General features: G+C 46.6%; 1 protein-coding gene across 50 annotated transcripts in view; it reads left to right on the forward strand.

Moving 5' to 3' along the window:
- The first annotated feature begins 243 nt into the window (after positions 1-243).
- The window catches only part of INPP4A (inositol polyphosphate-4-phosphatase type I A), a 153,094-nt gene continuing 131,524 nt past the window's right edge, over positions 244-21,813 (forward strand). For all 50 annotated transcript variants that reach the window (XM_078348703.1, XM_054244539.2, XM_035271676.3 and 47 more), the window contains exon 1: positions 244-463. The gene's annotated coding sequence lies outside the window, so the exon portion shown is untranslated. The remainder of the gene's footprint in view (positions 464-21,813) is intronic.

The raw sequence follows: 21,813 nt of genomic DNA on the forward strand, positions 1-21,813 counted from the left end.
CAGTCGCTCAGTCAAGTCCAGAAGTTCAAGAACTCCTTGCAAGTGAAGCAGTCACAGGATACAGTGGGATCTTCTGGGAACCCAGGAGTAGGAATTGACGCGGATAACTCGGTCACCGGCCCTGCTGCCTCGGGAGGCGCACCCAGCTCCGGCCGGTCGCGGGGCGGGGGTCGCAAGGCGCCGGCCGGGCCACAGCGCGCGTGCGCGGCGAGGGGGCGGGGTCGGGGCGGGGCTGCGCCCGGCGTCTAGAGCGGCGGCAGTGGCGGCGGGCTAGGGCTGCGGCGCGCGCGGCTGGTTAGCGGCCGGGTCGGGCTCTGCGGGTCGGGGCTGGAGGACCAGCACGTGAGGTCGGGTCCGCAGCCCGTGACTTCACAACCAGGCGGCGGCGCTGCTGCTGCGGGGCTCCGGCACTCGGCCCGGCGGGACGGCGGGGCGGCTGGCTCCGGGGGCCGGGAAGCGCCAGGTAGGTGGGTCGGGCCGGGCCGGAGGCTATGCGGCCGCCGCGGAAGCCGGGGCAAGGGACGGACAACAGGCGTGGGGGGCGCGTCCCGGTTCCTGCTGGGCCGGACGGGGACAGCGCCCGCTGTTGTCATGGAAATCGCTCTGCCTAGCGGTGCCAGTGGTCTACCTGCGGTGGCGTCTTTTGAGAACAATTCGAGCCCGGCGGACCCCGAGCCCTGTGAGGACCCGGCCGCCCCGGCAGGGGGCCGGGTACCGAGCGGGCGTGGGGCCGCGGGATGCAGTCGCAGCGCCAGCCCTGTACGGCTCCAGGGCTGGGTCTACCGGCTTCTGACGCTGGAGGCCTTGCCATGTTTAGGTGTAAACATAACCGGGTAAAAGTAAACATGCATCTCCGTGTAGGAAATCTGGTCTCCATCCTCGAAACTCTTCCCTTTTCTTTAGACCCCAACAGCATTTCTAGCATCTTTGCTTTCTATATTTTATTTCTCTCTGGCTTTGTTGTCCATTAAATGAGGCCTGAGAAATATGCAGATATCTGTGGTTGTCTCTTGAAAAACCAGCCAGGAATGGATAGGCCCCAGAAGACAGACATTCGAAATGTTAGAGGTAAATTTGTGTCTTTGTGGGCAAAGGAAGGGAGTGTTGATGGGCTCGCCTCCCTCCGCCTGTCGCCTGCCCTCTGACATTACATAATGATGGGTTCTTCCTGCCCTGAGTTCATCCATAATGCCAGACCATGAAAACGTTCCTCTGGGTAAGATAGACCTGTAGGTATTAGAACCCATTTTCTCCTCTTTTGCTTTGCCTTTTGAGGCAAATATGTCTTGTGTTGGGAAGCTGCCTAAGAATGGAATTTGATTTGTCACCTGCCCCCAGGGCATTTAAACCAAGGGAATGGGGGTGGGGTGGCGATTTGGGTGTTGAAGAGAAATTCTGACGGGTTCATCTGTTCCCAGTGGGTTGTGTGGACCATGGAGAAGCCAGTGGGTTTGAGGAGAGAGTGGGTTGACTTCGGTGTGAATCATGGTTCTGCTGCTTGCTAACTCTGGTTCTTATCTCTAAAAGGTGAGAGCAGAGCCTTTTTCGCTGAGTTTATTTTGGAATCTAGATGCTGTGGGATTGGCCAGTGCATGTAGAATTGTTTGCTATGGTTAGTCCTAGAATTGAGCCTAATTTTTCTTTGGTTGAAAATACGCTTTCTTTAAGGGAAATTTTGTTTTTGGATCTAGGCTAGGGCCTTTGTTTTGGGGGTTCTTTGCTAAAGTGTGGACTGCTAATTTACTGTTTTCTTTGAAGAAACGTGAATGATGGGGCCCATGTGAGAAGGTCAGTGTGGTTGGTCTGTTGGAACAATGGTGCCAGGAGACCTCTTGATGCTGTCTGCCCCAGGGGTGGCGTTCCATGTGAACAGGCCTCATCCCTCATTCCCTGTGATGTCTTGTAAACACGCCTGTGAAACCAGAGCTACTTGGTAGAGTTTACCTTGAAGATAAGGCTTTAAGAAATGGATGTGGACAAATTCAAAGAGAAAAGAACATTGTATGTCTGCTGACCTCTTTATAGAATTATTTACCTAGCCACCTTACTCATGTAGCTACTTTTTTCATTTAGTTTATTCTGTCTCAGGGAGTTTATCTGCTTGGGTAAGTCCTGTTTCGAACTAGATCAGAGCCAAGGGCAGATGTTATAGGGCATCCCTGTTTTTAAAACTGGATATTTTGTAGTATTGCTGTTAAACTGAATATTAGGGTATTTTTTTTTTTTTTTGAGACGGAGTTTCACTCGTTACCCAGGCTGGAGTGCAATGGCGCGATCTCGGCTCACCGCAACCTCCACCTCCTGGGTTCAGGCAATTCTCCTGCCTCAGCCTCCCGAGTAGCTGGGATTACAGGCACGCGCCACCATGCCCAGCTAATTTTTTGTATTTTTAGTAGAGACGGGGTTTCACCATGTTGACCAGGATGGTCTCGATGTCTTGACCTCGTGATCCACCCGCCTCGGCCTCCCAAAGTGCTGGGATTACAGGCGTGAGCCACCGCACCTGGCCCGGGTTTTTGTTTTTTTTTTAAATCACTTCAAGGAAAGAATGAAACAAAATAATACACATACACGAGAGCTTTTTGTAAACTGTAGCTCACTAGAAAGATGGGATGTGTATGACAAAGAACTATCAGTCCTGCAAGTCTCTTTAACTTGCTGCCTGCTTAAGAGGGAACGTTCTCAGCCAGCATCTCTTCAAATGCACACAGGAATGGACTTGAAGGCAGTGTGGGACCAACTGACTCACTGATCCCCAGCCCAGGACTTAACATCTCAAGAATTCAGTGAGGCAGAGTGGAGGTGGAGGCTTTCTACCAAGACTGTTTCATCCCATTTTCGTTTTTAAATGAAAAGCTGTTTTTTAGCTTAGTATTCCAGAAAAGTTGCCACGACATCATCAACTACTCATGATGTCAGGAGGCTTTGACTTTCACTGAGAAAAAAAAAAAGCACAAATCTGCAGTGAAAAAGGCTTGATTATGTTGGTGCTTCTGTAGAACTTGATTAATGAGCTGGTCTTGAGAGAGCCTTCAAAATGGCTTTTTTTTTTTTTCAGTGTTCTAAAACAGAAGCTCTGTGAGGAAAACATTTTGAGAAGACCAGTATTAATGCCCATGCAGGCTTGCTTCATTTCATCTCTTTGTTTAAGGAAAATGCCATCATGAAGCTAATCCCAGGGAATTTACCTACATTTCTATTCATATGTAGACGTTCTCTAATTTTTAAAAATATTTTGATATAGTTTCAGACTTGCAGATAAGTTTCAAGAATAAGCCAAAGGTTTCCCAGATTCTCTAAATGTGGACATTTTGTTACATTGCTTTATATTCCTATGTGTTATTACATTTTTCTGAAGTACTTAATAGTAAGTTGTAGACTTAAAGTATTTAGAGGCAAAAGTTACCCTTTTACCTCTAAATACTTCACTGTGTATTTCCCAAAAAATAACATTCATAGACAGTACATATGACGTTCATAACAACAGTACAGTTATTAAAAATATCATAGCCAGGTGCAGTGGCTCCTGCCTGCAATCCCAGTACTTTGGGAGGCCAAGATGGGAGGATCACTTGAGGCCAGCAGTTTGAGACCAGTCTGGCCAACATGACAGAATTTTGTCTCTACTAAAAATACAAAAATTAGGCTGGCACGGTGGCTCACGCCTGTAATTCTAGCACTTTGGGAGGCTGAGATGGGTGGATCACTTGATGTCTGGAGTTGGAAACCAGCCTGACCAGCATGGTGAAACCCTGTCTCTACTGAAAATACAAAAATTAGCCAGGTGTCATAGCAGGCACCTGTAATCCCAGCTACTTGAGAGGCTGAGGCATGAGCATTACTTGAACCTAGAAGGCGGAGGTTGCAGTGAGTAGAGATTGCGCCACTGCACTCTAGCCTGGGCGACAGAGTGAGAGAGACCCTGTCTCAAAAAAAAAAAAAAAAAAAAGAAAAAAAATTACCTGGGCATGGTGGCGTGTGCCTGTAGTCCTAGCTACTTGAGAGGGTTGAGGCATTAGAATCTCCTGAATTCAGGAGGTGGAGTTTGCAGTGAGCCAAGATTGCATCACTGCTCTGTAGCCTGGGCAAAAGAGTGAGACTCTGTCTCAAAAAAAGAAAAAAAAATCAGGAAATTAATGTTGATACAACACTATTTAGTGTACCGATCTTAGTTATATTTTGTCAGTTGCTTTGATATCTCCTTTATAGCAAAAGAAAATCCTAGACATCTGTTTTGCATTGTTTTTCTGTCTCTATAGTTTCCTTTAATCTGAAATAGTTATCAAGTCTTTCTTTTGTATTTCACAACATTGACATATTTGAAGTTTACTGACTTTTTTTTTCCTTTCTTTTCTTTCTTTTTAGAGATGGGGTTTCACCATGTTGGCCAGGATGGTCTCAAATTCCTGACCTTGTGATCCACCTGCCTCAGCCTCTCAAAGTGCTGGGATTACAGGCTTGAGCCACTGCGCCTGGCCTCGACTACTGACTTTTTAAGATAATGCCCTCAATTGGGTTTCCTTATGATTAGATTCAGGTTATGCACTTCTGGCAGGAGTAGCACAGTGTTGAAGCAGTCATTGTCTCTCTCTGTCTCTTTTTTCTTTTTTTTTAAGAGGCAAGATCTTGCTTGGTTGCCCAGGCTGGAGTGCAGTGGTGCCATCGTAGCTCACTACAGCTTTGACCTCCTCTACTAAGTAATCCTTCTACCTCAGCCCCCTGAGTAGCTGAGACTATAGGTGTGTGCCACTGTACCCGGGTAATTTTTAAATATTTTATAGGGACAGGATCTCACCCTGTGTTGCCCAGGCTGGTCTCAGACTCCTAGTCTTGAGATTCTCCTGCTTTGGCCTACCACAGTGCTGAGCCACTGTGCTTGACTGATGCTGAAACCTTCTTGGTGTGTTCCATCAGGCATATGCTGTGATTAGCCCATTCACTGGCCCTGTTAACTTTGATCACTTGAATTAAGGTGGTATCTACCTCATTGAAAAGTTACCATTTTTCCCTTTGTAGTTAATCTGTGTCTCAAAGGAAGGGAATTTGAGGCTATGTAAATATACTGTTACTTTTCATACAATTACTGACTAGTTTCAGAATCCATTGATATTTCTAACCTGAATCAATTATTACGATAGTTGACAGATGATGATTTTCCAATTTTATAGTTCCTTCTATATTTATTAGTTGGAATTGTATTGAAAGGAAAAACCTTTCTTTCTCTATTATTTATTTTTTGATTTACATCGATAGACTAATGAATTCTTGCTTTATTTAATAGATTAGAGTCCATTACTCTCATTATGCATTTTATTGCTAAAATTATCCTAGATTTGGCCAGTGGGAGTCCCTTCAAACTGGCTTTTGTGTCCTTTTGACATTTGACCATCATTCTTTGAGAACTTTTCTTCCTGGCACAAAATCTTGAAGACTCATCTTGTACTTCCCTTGTCTCCAGCCCTGGAATCAGCCATTTCTCCAAAGTGTCCTGGTTTCCTTTAGTGAAGAAACGTGTTAAAAACCAAGATGCAGGCACTAAGCATGCCCATTGCTACTGAGGTGTCACCAATTCTAGACCTTCTCAGGGGTTAGATGTTCTCATTGTAAACATGAATGTAGTCACATTACACAAAATTTTCTGTGGCTTGCTTTTAAAATTTATACTCCTTCCATTAGTCTGTGAAACTGTCTGTTTCCCTTGAACTTGGCCAACATTTAAGAGAATAAATCTTGTTAATTTTGCCACTCTAATGGACAAGGAAGACATTATTTTTTAAATTACGTTTCCCAAATTACCAAAAATATCAAATACCTTTTCTTGTTAATGTATATTTTAACTTGTAATGAATTACCTCTTCATATCCTTTCTTCATTTTTTCTTATTGGGCTTTTTTTCCTTATCTTACTAGATTCTGGAAGTTACTGTAACTCTGAATAATATTCTTGGCAGCTTTAGAATGCTTTTTAAGTGTGATGCTTTTTATTTTTTTAAGTCTTAAATGACAAGGAACCCAAGGTTTTTCTGAGCACCCCCTGTATGCCGGACCTGGCCAGGCCTCCCTGGGTATCCTTCGTGAGGTTCTGTCTGAAGGTGAGCTGCGGTGTTGAGGAGTGGTTAGGGCAACCCCCTGAGGGTAGTTAAAAGAGGCCCAATGGGGCTTAAAAGCCAGTTATATCACCTCACTTCCTTCACAGGATTGAAAAATAAATGCTTTTCAATGAAGGGTTAAAAATGGATTACCTGGACTTTCCAGTATCAACAATTTCTGTTTTCAGTATTTTGGTTTATATATCAGGAATTTCTTTTACACAGTCCTGTTTGCTGAGCATACACATCTTTCAAAACCATTTATTTTATTCCTATAACTATTGTGGACTCTGGCACTTTACTTTCTGTGAGCATCCAGCTAGCTGTGTGACTTTGGGCAAGTCGCTTAATCTTTCTGTGCCTCAGTTATCTCATCCATAAAACTGGGCTGATGGTAGTAGCAGCCCCAGAGGCGTGTTGGGGATTGAATGAATTAACATTTAATCCTGGTGCCTAGTGAGTGTGCAGAACGGAAGTGTTACAATGAGCTTCCAGGGTGTGGGTGATTGGCGGAGCTTGGAATTACAGAGTGTGGGTGATTGGTGGAGCTTTGACTGAAATCAGCCTTTCGTCTGTGAATTTAATCTCTTTAGCTGTCTCTTTCTCACTCTGTCTCTCTTTCTCACTGTTACCCTGTCTCAGTTTCACTCTGTCGCCCAGGCTGGAGTGCAGTGGTATGATCTTGGCTCCCTGCAACCTCCACCTCCCATATTTAAGCAATTCTCCTTCCTCACCTTCCTGAGTAGCTGAGATTACAGGCGTGTGCCACCATGCCTGGCTAATTTTTGTATTTTTGGTGGAGATACGGTTCACCATATTGGCCAGACTGGTTTCAAACTCCTGACCTCAGGTGATCCACATGCCTTGGCCTCCCAAAGTTCTGGGATTACAGGTGTGAGCCACCGGTTCCGGCCTTGGCTCCTTAGCTGTCCCTTTCATCATAACCTATCTGGGATTGGGAAGCCAGGGTCTTGGGTATGGTATGCGTGTCTCCTCTTTCTGATCTTTGCACGTACCTTCGTCGTGCCCTATCAGGCTGTCAGGCCCATGCCTGCCAGCCAGCCCAGCTGGTCTCTAGTGTTTGCCCACAGCCCTGACTTGGGGCATGTGCAAGACTGCTGGCCTTTTTATGTGGAACTTGTTCAGTGAGGCTTACCTGGTGAGGGACTTAGGCAATAGGCAAATGACTATGGTGGGGACAGTGAGGGGATCATGCTCTGGTGAGGTCCATTTTCTGGAATAGGGTTGGGAAGAAAGGGGTGTCCTCTGACATTGAGGAAGAAAGGTGGGGACCTCTGGAAGAGGAAAACGTTTACCTGTTCCCAGCTCTGGTCCTGGGATCCTCCCAGAGCCCTTTCCCTGAGATACCTGGTAGTTCTCCTGACCTCCAGTTGCTGGTGATATTCTGATGTCTCCTGAGAACCCCCCTCCCCTTTTCCTGCCTCTCCCATAGCCCTCACGCAGGTGGTATCAGCTGCTGTTATGGAAGTTATTATTAATTCAGTCTAGCATATTGAACGCCCTTCTTTCCCTATCATGTTGCTTGCATTTCTAAATGGTGTTTTCTTAAACCCATTAATTTGAATTTTCAAGGAGGATTACCTAAGTATATTAACTCTGGAAATGTGAAGGAAGTATTTAGGCAGGTGGTTGTTTCTGGGGTACAAGTTCCTACTAGGAAACAGGGATGCCCAGTTCAAGTGTCTCCCTGGATTATAGGGTATGTCAGTTGGGATGCTTTTGACTGCCAGCAGTGACATTCATTATCTCAGAGAACTGGAGTCTCATTCCATCAGCACTTCAGCAGTTTCATCAAGGACCTCAATTCTTTTCCTCTGTCCAGCCGTCACTGCTAGTTTCATCCTAAGGGGTTGGACTCCTCATGATTCCGAGATGGTCATTAGGGGCAGTGGGACTGCATGCTTCCTTGCTCCTGTCCAGCAGGAGCAGGGAAGGAGACAAACCAACTGAGTCCCCAGCCAAAGTGTCTACCAGTCCTTCTTTTGGTCTGTGAGAGCAAAAGGTCACGTGGCCTAGGCTTTGAGAGTGCTATGTGCTGATTGGCTTAGGCTGGTGGTCCTCGAGGTGTGGTCCTTAGACCAGTAGCATCAGCATCATCTGAGAACTTGGTAGAACTGGAGATTCCTAGGTCCCACCCCACCCACTGAATCAGAAACTCTGGGATGGGGCCCAGAAAACTGTGCTTTCAGACTTCCAGGTGATTCTGATGCAAGGTCACATTGGAGAACAGCTCTTATAGTTTAATCAAGACTTCCCCCACTCCTCAGCTGGAGACAGGGCTAGCTTTACCTGAGGTCTGGTGAGGAGGATAGGTCCTAGACTAGGAAGAGTGGATGTTAGGTGGCCAGCCTACTGTGTGAACTAGCCAGTGTTTAAGGCCCTGGGGGAACTTTGCTCTCCTGAGTTCTTCCCCTGCCCCCCATTCGCCAGCTTGTCCATCCATTTAAGTTTCTCAGCCCCCTTGCCTGAAGCTTCTCCAGCTGTCCCGGGTATGGCCTGTACTCTCCACATACAAATTGGTGCTAGAGGAAGCAACCTCCGCAATACCCAGCCCCAGGTCTGTCTCTGGTCTAGCAGGGATGGAGTCCACTGGGCTGGTGCTAAGAGTCCCAACAGGCTATTATGACTCACTTTCTGAAGCAATTCCTGAAGTGTGTTCGTATGTGTAGGGGCTGCCTACGCTGCTACTCCTTGCTCAGCTAGAATAGGGGGCAGTGCAGTTAGTAGGTGCTTGAGAAATGTTTAGGGAATTGGCTTGGAGACAGCACGAGTGATGACTTTCAGTGGTGGTTTTTACCTGTGTTACGTCCCTTTTTTTGTAAGCACAACTCCAACTTTATGTTTGGGTAAAATAGCCACCTCCATGGTGTAATTTGTGAGATCACAGTAACCCACTTTTCTGAGTATTTCCTGAAACGAAAGAGTTGAGATATTTCTGGAGTTACTTGACTTTCCAAGGCTTTAAAGATTCATCTTAATACATAGAAATAACATTTAGGAGTAGTCTTGCACTGAGCTGTAACCACATTTGCAGTAACTATTCAGGAAGAAGGGCATCTGAGGAGGAGATAGACTAGAGAAGCGTCCACACAGCGCATTTCAAAATACAGTCATTCATGAAATCAATTTGATGTTGTAACTAGCATTAAAAAGTTTTTTTGATGTGACAGATATCTAAGTACATTTCCTATGGGAAGGGTAAACATTTATTGGTAAAACATCTAGTTATTCACATGTGGTGTATTGGGGTATAGTTATGATGTGACTGTTTCTTACAGGAGATTTTGGTAAAGATGTGTCAAACCCTAGGGCTGAGTACAGGGGTTCTTAACCTGTTGGGAGGTGGGGCCTACACTGGATATGTATGTACTTTTCCTGGGGCTGGGGCCTGTGACTTTTGTCAGAACCTGGTGGTCTGTGACTCATGATAGATCAAGAACCACTGACCTGAAACTGGAGGAGACTTTCAGGGGTGTGGGCCAGTGGGAATGGAGCTGGGAACATGAGGAGCGGACAGAAAGTCCTGGGCCTGGTCTGCTGTAGTATATTGTCCATGGTATTAAGCCACCTGGGCCAGATCCTCCCGATGAGGAGTCCTCTGCGGCCGCCATGAAAGACAGGAGAGACAATGGCAGGGGAGTGTGTTGATCACAAGACCAGCCTGGCCAAAGTAGCGAAACCCCGTCTCTACTAAAAATACAAAAATTGGCTGGGCATGGTGGCTCACACCTGTAAACCAGCACTTTGGGAGGCCAAGGCAGGCGGATCACAAGGTCAAGAGATAGAGACCATCCTGGCCAACTTGGTGAAACTACTAAAAATACAAAAAGTAGCTGGGCGTGGTGGCACATGCCTGTAGTCCCAGCTACTCAGGCTGAAGCAGGAGAATTGCTTGAATCTGGGAGGTAGAGGTTGCAGTAAGCTGAGATCGCTGCTGCTAGACTCCAGCCTGGTGAAAGAGTGAGACTCCATCTCAAAAACAAAAACATAAAAACAAAAAAACCACAAAAATTAGCTGGGCGTGGTGATGTACACCTGTAATCCCACCTACTTAGGAGGCTGAGGTGGGAGAATCGCTTGAATCCAGGAGGTGGAGGTTGCAGTGAGCTGAGATCACACGACTGCACTCCAGCCTGGGCAACAGGGCAAGACTCTCTCTCAAAAAAAAAAAATTTATCTCTAGATGCCAGATGGGTCCTTTACCTAAAAGGTGGATCAGCATATTTCTACATAAGAGAAAGAAAGTGTCTCCTTCTTTGGGGCTGGCTCTAATGAAAGCATTGCAGCTTGTGATTCCCCACTGGAATCCTTTGTGCTGTACAGGATAGTTCCTAAGGCTGGGTTAGGGTCAGATGTGATACCTATTGTTTAATGCAGGTGTTAGTCTGGTTTGTATCACAAAGCTTATGTAGTAATGTCTTTGGCATGTCTGTGTTTGTTTTTTGGGGTAGGGGCAATTTGGATTGTAGGTAGAAAGTGCTAGATGTGAACCCAAGTCAGCTTTCTCATCTGTAAAATTGGGAAAGTGCTAGGCTCACAGGAGGGTGGTGGGGATTAATAATATATGTGGGAGAGTGCTGTGAACCGCAGTGCACTGGACCAGTGCAAGCATGGATGTTTCGACCCCCGCTCAACTGGGTAGTCTTGGCAACTCTGTTTTTTCCACAGTACTCTTGTTTATCACATGTGCTCAAAGGGCTAGAGTACACCCTATCATTGACTCCTGCTCAGGGCACCTTCCAGGAGAAATGTCACAGAAGAGGGAGGTGCTGAGAGTCAGGGACATCCAGAGAAGTTCAGAGGAAAAGGATGTGGGTGGGGGGTGGGAGGAGGAAGTGGAGGGCTTGCACTCCCCAAACTCTAAGTCAGCTGGTCACTGACCCAAGTGAATCTTTTACTGACACTGTTTTTTTTTTTTTTTAAAGAATGGAAGGACCTATGATTGTATGCGCTGAAATGTTAAGTATTTTCACATTTCTCATTCTTTGTGCTCTGGGTATACAAATATTAAATGATCACATGACATAATTGGGTGATGATCAAATGGCAATAAAATGGAATGTTTGACAGAACCTAATTAAGATAGGGCTAGGTGCCAAGAAATGTCAAGATAGTCTTGGTGAGGTGGCTCAGGCCAATAATCCTAGCACTTTGGGAGGCCCAAGCAGGAGGATTGCTTAAGCCTAGAAGTTCAGACCAGCCTGAGGAACGTAGCAAGACCTCATCTCTACTGAAAGTTAAAAAGTCAGGTGTAGTAGTGCAAACTGTCTTCTCAGCTTCTTGGGAGGCTGAGGCAGGAGGATCACTTAAATCCAGGAGGTCGAGGCTGCAGTGTGCTATGATTGTACCAGTGCACTCCAACCTGGGTGGCAAAGTGAGACCCTGGCTCTAAAAAAAAAAAAAAAGATACCCCAGAATCTTCCAAATACTGTTACTCCTATGGTTTGGAAGAGGGGAGTGAGTAAATGGCTTGGCCTTAGGGGCAACACCTTGCTGGTAGACTGTGCCCGCCTCAAGTAGAAGGGAAGCGCTAGCAGTCTCATTTGGATTTTGTTCCCAGCTTGCCAGTGACTTGGTGAAGTCATACCTGAATCTCACCCTCCTCCTTTCTTGTTTATCCAGTGAAGGTGATTTCCTTTGTTTCTCCCTGGTCGACTCCTCCCTAACAGAAGAATGAAGTGGTAGTGCCTAGGGGCCACATGGATGAAGTGTGGTATGTTCTTGATTGAGTTGGCATTGGACTGAGACACACGCACACACATACAAGTGCCTATTTAGGGAAGTTGTTCTTTGGTCTGTTGCCTTGGAAATTCTGCCTTTTTATTCTTTCACTTTCTTCCCCCTCTGCAGTGATTCAGCAGTAGCTTTCTAGAGTAGAAGAAACCACATAGTGTCAGAGACCCTGGAGTACCAAGGATGTGTCAGTGGAGAAGGAAGCTGTCTGTATGTCATGCTGACCACATTCTTCCTGGTCCAGCTAGAACGTCCCATGCCTTTCCCTGGCTTTTCCAGCCTCACTCCATCACTTCTTCTGAGCCCCTTTGCAGACAGTACAACTACAGCATTTTTGTAAGTCTAGCCCTTGTCATTTTCCTGTGAACTGATGGAGACCACTGGACTCCAGCATACTTTCCCCTGATAATTTATGGATACTTATCTTTTGGTCAGGTCTGGACTATCTTTCTCTTTCTGGCAGGTTTCTTTCCTATTAGCCATTCCTGACTTGTTTCAAAAAGGAAACGTGGACTTGAAATTACCAGTTAAAGCAGAAAATGATTAAAAGAAAAAAAGGGCTTCAAATGGATACAAGTTGTGCAAGAAGCTCTGAACACATTTCAGGGAGGTTGCCATTGCTAAGAGCTCTTACATTCTTTCTTTATTTTTAGAGACAGAGTATTGCTGTGTTGCCCAGGCTGGAGTGCAGTGGTGTGATCAGAGCTCACTGCAACCTTGAACTCCTGTGCTCAACCATCCTCCTGCCTCAGCCTCCCAAGTAGCAAAGACTAGATGCATCTGCCACCACACTTGGCTAATTTTTAATTTTAATTTTTTTTAGAGACTGGGTCTTGAACTCTGGGCCTCAAGCAGTCCCCTGCTTCAGCCTCCAAAATTGGTGGGATTACAGGCATAAGCCACTGTACCTAGCCACTTTTACATTTCTCATTCTCATGCCTTTCTCCTGGAAACACTGCAGAGACCATGAGAATAGAAGTTTGTCTTACTCAATAGTGCAAATAGTCTTTAAAATAATGTTCAACCATTGATTGCCCAAAACATGTGTTTTGTGACTATTATTATGTGTCACAAACTGTATGTTGAATAACTCCACTGAAGGGAGGAAGATCTTTGTGTTTGAGTCAACTTAATTATTTAATCATTCTTTAATTAGTCCAATATCTTTACTAAGCTTGATATTAACATCTTTTGTCAAAGAGAGAAGAAAGCTAGTGGATGGGTTGTGAAGTGGTTTGGGAACTTTTGTTGGGTGGGTTTTGTTTGACTGACTCAAAAGGAAAGGATGCCTCAGTGACAGCAATGCCACTGGAAATGAGTTTGTACCAACTTGCACGGTAAGGAGGATTCAGGTTTTAACGTTAATCTCACTCACTTTCTCCTGTGGGACAATAGTGGCCTTTCTCATTGGGGATTTCACTGTTGGGACATGTATCTGGGCATGTCCCAGCCCAGACACTCAGGGCACTGGCCACCCTGCCTCAGCTCCTTCTGGAGCAGTGAGAGTTTTAAGCAGTAGTGGATGTAACTCATTTCAAATAGTTGAAATGGGTGGGCATAGTGTCATGCACCTGTAGTCCCAGCTACTTGGGAGGCTGAGGCAGGAGGATTGCTTGAGCCCAGGAGTTTGAGACCAGCCTGGGCAGTATGGTAAGACAAGCCTGTCTCAAACAAACAGAAACAGGATTACATGAGATAGGACTAAATTCCAGGGCAGTAACTGCTGTGTCATTCTTTGAGAACTGGGCATCCCAGGATTTGACCAGTGTTTCACATTATAGGTTACCTCTTTTGTAAACTGTTAAGGATGTACCAGTGTTTGTCATGGCAACTAGCAGCCTGTGGCATCGACTGTGAACCTAACTTAATGGACTGCTGTAATGAATACAAACAGGTGCTATTTTTACCTTATAACCTAGATTTGTCTGCAAATTAAACATTTGAGACAATAAACAGCAGTTTGGTTTATTAAAGCTGTTTGAGCTTGCTACTCAGGCAGGCCTAGAAATAGGATTGGCTAGCTTTTTGAGGATTGTATAAATGTTGACCATATTAGGGAAAAACTTTTATTTTTGTTTTATTTTATTTTAGAGACAGGGTCTTGCTGTGTGGCCCAGGCTGGAGTGCAGTAGACAGTCATAGCTTGCTACAGCCTCAAACTCTAGGGCTCAAGTAATTCTCCCACCTCAGCTTCCCAGTTAACAAGGACTACAGGCATTTGCCACCATGCCCAGATAATTAATTTTTTTTTTTTTTGGTAGAAATGAGGTCTTGTTATGTTGCTCAGGCTGGTCTGGCACTCCTGACCTCAAGTGATCTTCCTGCATCAACCTCCAAAGTGCTCAGATTACAAGCATGAGCCGTCATACCCTGCCTAACTTCACATTTAAAAAAGGCTTGACCTGGGCAACATAGTGAGACTTCATCTTTACCAAAAATTAAAAAATTAGCTGGATATGGTGGTGCATACACATCTGTAGTCCCAGCTGCTCAGGAGGCTGAGGCAGGAGGATGGCTTTAGCCCAGGAGTTCAAAGTTGCAGCAAGCTATGATTGTACCACTTGGACTCCAGTCATGGTGACAGGGGCTTGCCCCTGCCTCAAACACAAAACAAAACGAAACAAAACACTAAAACCAAACCAAAACAAAAAACATCAAATAGCACATTCTCACCTTCTTTACCTGGGAGTGGCTATGGACAGGCAACAAAGAACACAACACATTTCCCGGTACCCAGCATGAATAATTGCTGCCTGTGATGCCTGAGCCTAGTGATTTTCTTCCAGAGTATTTTACTAGTCAGTTCTTTCTCAGTAAAAACATATAGATTTTTTTCCTCTTTGAGAGTGAAATATTTTACTTAAGGGAGCTGACCACCGAACTTCATAGAAATGCCTTCCTGCCCCTTCATGGGTGTGCTGGTCTGTGTGTTTTTAGGGGCTTGCATTCCCATTCTGCTGGTATTCTGGGTGAGCCTCTGGCCCAATGAATGGGATGCTGCACATTTTTTTCCCCCAGGGGAAACAAAGGTGTTGGGACCCCTAAGTATGCAGCGTATATGCAGAGAGTGAGGCGTGGGGTGGGGGGAGTGGTTGTGATTTCCACATTGCATCTCCAGATCTTAAAGGGGAAGGCACTATCAGTAGAGCATGGCAGGGAGAGAAGCGCAGCAGAGGCGAAGTTCTCAAAGCACGGCCGACTGTGGAAGGTGGCTCTCAGCACAGCCTTTGTGGCCCTGCTAACACCTGTCAGGATGGTAGCCACCACACGCCCAAAGGGACCCAGAGCTCTAGGTTTTGACTGACTTTTACCATATTTGCCACCAATGTGATTGGAGCATTTATGGGGCACAGAATATGGTACCAGGTCAGGATTGTGTAGTGCTCGGGCAGAGCTTTGTCCTTCAGGAATGCCGCTCACTTGTGAGACAAGATGGATGGTTCAGGTCTGGACTGGCCCAGGGGAGGGAGTGACACTGAGTAGACTGGACCAGGGGCTTGCCCCTAAACCAGTGGTCCCTGTGCCTGGGAAAATCAGTACCCTGACCGTCTCATCTGGTCTCCTGCCCACCTCTCCCTACCCCAGTTGAGTGGCCTAAGTGAGGGTGGAGTTCAGGAGGAGGAAGGGAGTCACTGCTGAGTAGCCAAAAGGAGAAACAACATAAAAGTAAGAAAGTCTTCCAGGACACCCTGGAGGGCTGGTGTGCAGAGTGCTGAGTGGCTCACTTACCACCTGTGTCTGTGTTTGGGAGGCCCTCTTACTATCTCCTCTTTGGTGTGCAACTGGTTAATAGTAACTCCTTGAGGGTCTGGAGAAGTTGCTCAAGTGTTAGATTCTGCTTTACTGCATGTTTTGGGGCATTGTGTCCCACAATGACATTCAAAGTGTGAAGATTGCCGGAGTTTGTGGACACACCCTGCCAACATCATGGATCTGGGTTGTCATAAAACTTAAGTGTCCTTCAGGGCAGGGACAATAGCCCAGTTTTCTTTCTATCTCCAGGGTGTCTCACTGTGCCTGGTGCAAAATAGGCATATAATCAGTGTTTGTTGAGTGAATGAATGAACAAAGCTAGTCTGTCTTTGTCAAAAGTAGCAAGAAAAGCCTCTGCCTTTCTTGGGAAGACAGCTGCTTCCCTGAGGTCAAGTTGAGGTTCAGTCTAACTGAGGAGAAGGAGGTGAGACCAGAAGCCACTGCACAGCTGCTGCCCCAGTCAGTTCTTGAGGAGAAACTAGAACTGTCAGTTTGTCCCACTGTGCTTGTCAAAGGCAGAAGCCTGTTCTCCATAGTGACCTTTTGTGTCCTTGGCACAAAAGCCATTTTGTCCAGGTGACTGAAACCTAGGGCTACTTCTGCTCCTCTGGATAAGAAATTGCCACACCTTTGGGTTTGGTCATTGTGTGTGTGTGTGTGTGTGTGTGTGTGTTTAAAATTGAAAGAGTAAAAATTTACCTCATATACATGTACATATACATATATATGCAAGTGTGATATTATAGGTGCTAAAGGGTGCAGAGACACCTGGTAGGTTAGGGGCACCAAGGAAAGGTGGTCTCTTTCTCTCGTGGGTTTTGGGGAGCATCACAGGGCCTCTAGGAAGGGTAAGTTATGTGTCCAGGGAGGGCACTGGCTCAAGCTGGAGGTTTTCAGAGATAAATGAGGAGGGACTGGGTCAATGCATCAGGAAGGAGGCTCTAGAGAGGCAGGGCCAGATCACCCAGGGGCTCGAACCCCTTTAGGCCCTTGCAAAGAGTGGGAATATGTTCATCCCACACTAGAGGGTGTCAGACTTTTTAAGACTTTTTCATTCTTTTTGTTTGTATCATTACTTTAAATGACAGAAGCAGTTCCATAGTCATGTTCATGGTTTGGGGAGACCCTTTCTTGGATCATAGTAATTCTTACAACAATGCCTGTGCTCTAACCACCAGTTTTTGGGGATTGTGGGCCACAAATTGGCTTCCTTGTCTCTGCTGCGGGTCGCCTTAACAGTTGTGGATGCCACAGCTCACTGAGTGCTGTGCGGCAGTGAGTCCTGCTGCAGGATGTTCACAATGCAGGACACAGGGCATGGCATCCCTGGCACCGATAGGGTTAGGGGTAAAGCTGTTATCTGTGCAATGACAGAAATGAAACCCAGCATTGGGGAAGAATTATATGCACCCCCTCTAAGCCACCTATGAAACACTGTGCTGAAACACCATGAGGAAGAGGAAGCATTGGAGTGTAAAGAAACCCAGAAATCCTGGTTTCTAGAAGTGGTGTTGATTGTCTCAGGGGCTCTCCCTAGACCGTGAAATAGCTGACTGGGCAGCTGCAGCAGGCCTCATCTTCTCCATAGCCACGCTCTTCCCATGACCTTGTGGGATCTCTGCACAGTGGGTTCAGTGCAAAAAATCACCAGTTAAGCCTGTGAGCCAGTAGCAGGCGAGGGGATGGCTTGGTAGTGAGGGATGATTACAGGGGTTGGCTCATGATTCTGCCACACTACCCTCTAAGATCCTGGGACTCTGACTTGGAGTATAGACTTCACTATGCCGCATGAGGTAGTGATGTGACAGAGGAGGCAGAGAGGGTGGAAGGAGCCAAGTCAGAGAAGAAGGAAGTAAAGGGTGGAGGGCAAGGGATGCTCACTGCCAAAGCTGGTGGTCACTGCCAGCAATGGATGTGGGCTTGCCTTTGAGTCTCTCACCTGTGGGGCTGACTGCCCCAGAGCAGAGCCCCTTGAAATCTTCCATCGCCTTATTAGTGGCTGTGCCCTGATGTCTCTTAGAGAGACTTCTCAAAAACCTCTCTGTACTTAACGTGGTTTGACATATTTGAGAACATTTTATTTTGTTTTTTAATAGGCAAACATTTTCATCACTTAAAAATAGTAAAATACAGCGGGATATGTGGTAAAGCCTGTTTCCTACCCTTATCCTCTAGCCATCCAGGTCCTCTCCCTTAAGACACCAATGCCATGTGCTTGATGGGTGCTTTTCTGGAGTTATGCAGTGTATATGCCAGCAGGCCTGCGTATGCGACATGAGACAGTTTTCTACACCCCTGGTGTCTTGCTGCCTGCTCGCTGTGCGCCTCTTCTCCTGATGGTTTCACTGGCCTGTGAGGAGTTTTGTGTTCCTTCATCCAGCTGCATGCTGCTCTGCTGCCAGGCTGTGCTGCAGATTCTTCAACCAGTGCTCTCTGGACGCCTGTCATTAGCCTCTTTCCAGCCTGTGCTTGACAGTAATACGTTAGTTCTTTGAAAGAAGCTGTAACCCCCTTTCTCTGAGGTCTGGGCCTAGGCTCTGGCTGGATTGAGCATCATTCTAGCTGGAAAAAGAGGGTGGGGTTAGATGATGTTTTTAAGCTTCTGCTCATTTATTTCAATTGTGACCTGGCTTGTAGGTTTTTCTCTGGGAAATGGGCAGTTAATAGTTAGATATTATTTGTAAGGCACATGTCTTTAAAATACTACATTCTAGTTACACACAGACCTTGCATTTTTATTATTTTAACTTTAATATACGTATTTTTTGAGACAGGGTCTTGCTCTGTCATCCAGGCTGGAGTGTAGTGGCAGAATCATGGTTCACTGAAGCCCCTGCCTTCCAGGTTCAAGCAATCTTCTCACTTCAGCCTCCTGAGCAGCTGGGACTACAAATGTGTGCCACCATGCCTGGCTAATTTTTAAATTATTTTTTGTAGATAAGGGGTTTGGCCATGTTGCCCAGGCTGGTATTGAACTCCTGGGCTCAAGCAATCCACCTGCCTCAGCCTTTCAAAGTGCTGGGATTACAGGTGTGATCCACCATGCCCAGTCAACATACAGACATTTAATTTTTAATTTAAAAAATTTTTATTTGAGACAGAATCTTGTTCTGTTGCAATCTTGGCTCACTGCAGCCTCCGCAGCCTGGGTTCAAGCCATTCTCCCACCTCAGCCTCCCAAGTGGCTGAGATTACAGTGTGTGCCACCATGACCAGCTAATTTTTATATTTTTAGTAGAAGTGGGCTTTCACCATGTTGGCCAGGCTGGTCTCGAACTCTTGACCTCAGGTGATCTGCCCACCTTGGCCTCCAAAAGTACTGGGATTACAGATGTGAGCCACTCCACTTGGCCCACACAGACATTTTAAACTAGTCGGTAGCATCCTGAGTGAGGTTAGTCAAGGCTGCTTTTGACCCCAGCTTCAGGTACATTGGTTCTGTTGGGCTTTCCTCTCCCTGGCCTATCAAGGGGCCAACTCAAGCTGCAGGTGTAAGGGCAGATGGTTCTAATGAACAGCCAGGCCCAGGAACACACAGTGCTTGTGTGGAAGTCTACATTTCAGCTGTGATGGTGTCTTGATGAGAGGCTGGTTCTGGGAGACCCTCCCAGCCTTTGAGCTGCTCCAACCAAGGTGCCCTGCATCTCAGAGGGAAGGGAACGGCTTGGGCAGGACATTGCACATACATTTTGGAGTCATGTTGGTTGGTGGTCTTCTGTTTCTCAATCTGTGATATGGCATGGTCATTTATCACAAGTGGAGTGATGTGAAGTTACCTACTGGTAGCACACCTCCCCCTTCTTTGTGCAGCAGGTAGTTTTCAGGCACAAAGGAAGTGACTGCTAAGGAGCTGGTCCTGGAGTCTGCAGGAGAGCAAGAAGTAGTAACCACCCGCAGGGTGTTTACAGGCATGTGTCTGCAAGATTGCATACATGTGTCTGCGGGATTTAGGGCACATCAGAGCCATGAGCCTTCATGGGTGAGTGAAAATCTGGCAGGTGTGAGCTGTTAATCCTAGGCTCTGCTCCGTGCAGTGCCAGAGGCCAGGGAATGCTGAGGCAGCTCTTCCTCATGTCTCTGCTCACTCTGTGCACAGCCCTTGTCTCCTGCCTGATAGTGGTCAGTAGTCAGTTGGGTTAGGGTTTACAGTCTCTACCCAGTGAACCTGGCCCTGGCAGAAGCTCAGAGAAGAATGGGTGCAAAGAAGATAGCTCAGAGGGCCTGCAAATGGCTGCTTTTAGGAAGTGAATAGGCTTCTTTGTCTTCATTTTTTCTCTAAGATACTCTTGAGGTTTTGAGGCTCCACCCTGATCTTTTTGTGGCTGAGGGCTGCTGTGGCTTGGTAGAGGGGACAGTCTTCAAATCTTGCACAGGCTGGGGAAGATTGGGACAGCACAGCCCCGACTCTCAAACAAAATGGGGCAGAGGGGAGGGTAGGAGAGCAGTCAGGATCATGAGGCTTCCTCCTCGCAGCAACCCAGGGGAAGCTGAGGCCCCAGAGTCTGCATAAGGGAGGCTGAGCGCAACGGAGGAAGTGGAATTATTACACACATGGGTTTCGACACTTGGGACTCACCCCTCAAGGAGGAAAACTGTGAGTGGGGGTACACGGAGCAAGGGCTGAAGAAACAAAAAGTAGGGGGTTTAGGGTAGAGAGAAACCTCTTTGCATGTGTCAAGCTGAAAAGCAGTTTGGAGCGTCAAGTGCTAGCCAGTGTCTCTTTTTGCCTGCCCAGCCCCTTCTTTTCCCATGTCTGCCCTGAGAGGGGCAGAACTCTCAGTTCCCATATCAGTAACTCAGCACCAGCTTCTTTTTTGACAGTTGAAGGGCCTGTGGCTGAAAGAAGTGCTTGTGCTGTGTTTCCGCAAGGTAAGATGGCCCTGATTACAGCTTGTGATGCCTGAGATCAGGAGGGTCTACTCCATGAAATATTAGCAGAAGCCATCTTGTGAAATATTTTAATTAATTGAACTGAATGTTGAAGACAGATACCTGTGGCAAAGTCGTATTTCAGTGGGACAAGCTGAGAGTCCTTGGACAACTTTGGAAACAACTTTTTAGGACAGAATCAAACGATAAACACAAAGCAACTTTTGTGAGCAGGGTTCAGAGCTCATTGTTGCAGCACAAGGTTGTAGCTTTTCACACAGCTTTTGAAAATGGGTTGGTGGCTCAGGAAGGGTGTCCTTCACTAATGGGGATTCTTGAGTTTCTGCCACATGCCAGGTAGCATGCTGATTGCTTCGTATCCACTTCCCTTTGAATCCCTTGTATTAGCTTCCAGTGGCTGCTGTAACAAACTCGGTGGCTTAAAGCAACAGGGATTTATTTTCTCACTGTTCTGGTGGCCAAAGTCCAGAATCAGCATCGCTGGGCTAAATCAAGGTGTGGGCAAGCCCATGCTCCCTCCAGTAGCTTGAAGGGCAGAATCCATTCTGTGGCTGCTGGTGTGCTTTGGTTCCCGGTCCCTTCCGTCTTCACATCAGCAGGGTAGCATCTTCTCTCCATGACTCTGCTTCTCTCTGCTTCTCTTTTTTTCTGAAATCTGCTGCCTTCTTATAAGGACATTTGTGATGGCATTTGGGGCCTACCAGCGTAATCTAGGATAATCTCATCTTAAGATTCACAATTTAATTGAGTCTGCAAAGCCTTTGCCATATAAGGTAATACTAATAGGTTCCAAGGATTTGAACGTGAACCTCTTTTGCAGGGGGCATTATTTGACCAGCCATACCTTACAGCAGCCTGATGAGGACTGTACTGTTTTATATACAGTAGGCTTAATGAGGAAGCGGAGGCTTGGGGAGGCCCACGGAGCCATGGTCCTTTCCTCTCCCTGACTCTGGGGTAGCTGACTCAGGGTCATTTTGTCATGTTGCTGGGCACTCACTTGCTGAACAGACCATCACCTGTCATTTTACTGTGTTGTTACATGGATTCGAAAAAGAGTTTTTCACCTCTCTCTGGCTGAGCCCCTGTTCCTGTGAGGGCCTGTAGTTTCTCCTCCCAGCTTCACCCTGGCTTCTGCACAGCCCTTGAGCAGACAGTGGCTTGGGTCTCACTCTGGCACTCCCTGCTTTCTCTCTGGCTGCATACTCAGGCTGGCCCTGCCTACCTTGCTCAGTCTCTGCTCTATCTCCCACAAGTTTCAGTCCACCCTTCCCCTCAGTTGCTTAGGAAAGGACCTTCTTGTTATGGGTTTTCGTTGTTTTTTTTTT

The sequence above is a fragment of the Callithrix jacchus genome, chromosome 14 (assembly GCF_049354715.1).
Source record: "Callithrix jacchus isolate 240 chromosome 14, calJac240_pri, whole genome shotgun sequence".
Taxonomy (NCBI): Eukaryota; Metazoa; Chordata; class Mammalia; order Primates; family Cebidae; genus Callithrix; species Callithrix jacchus.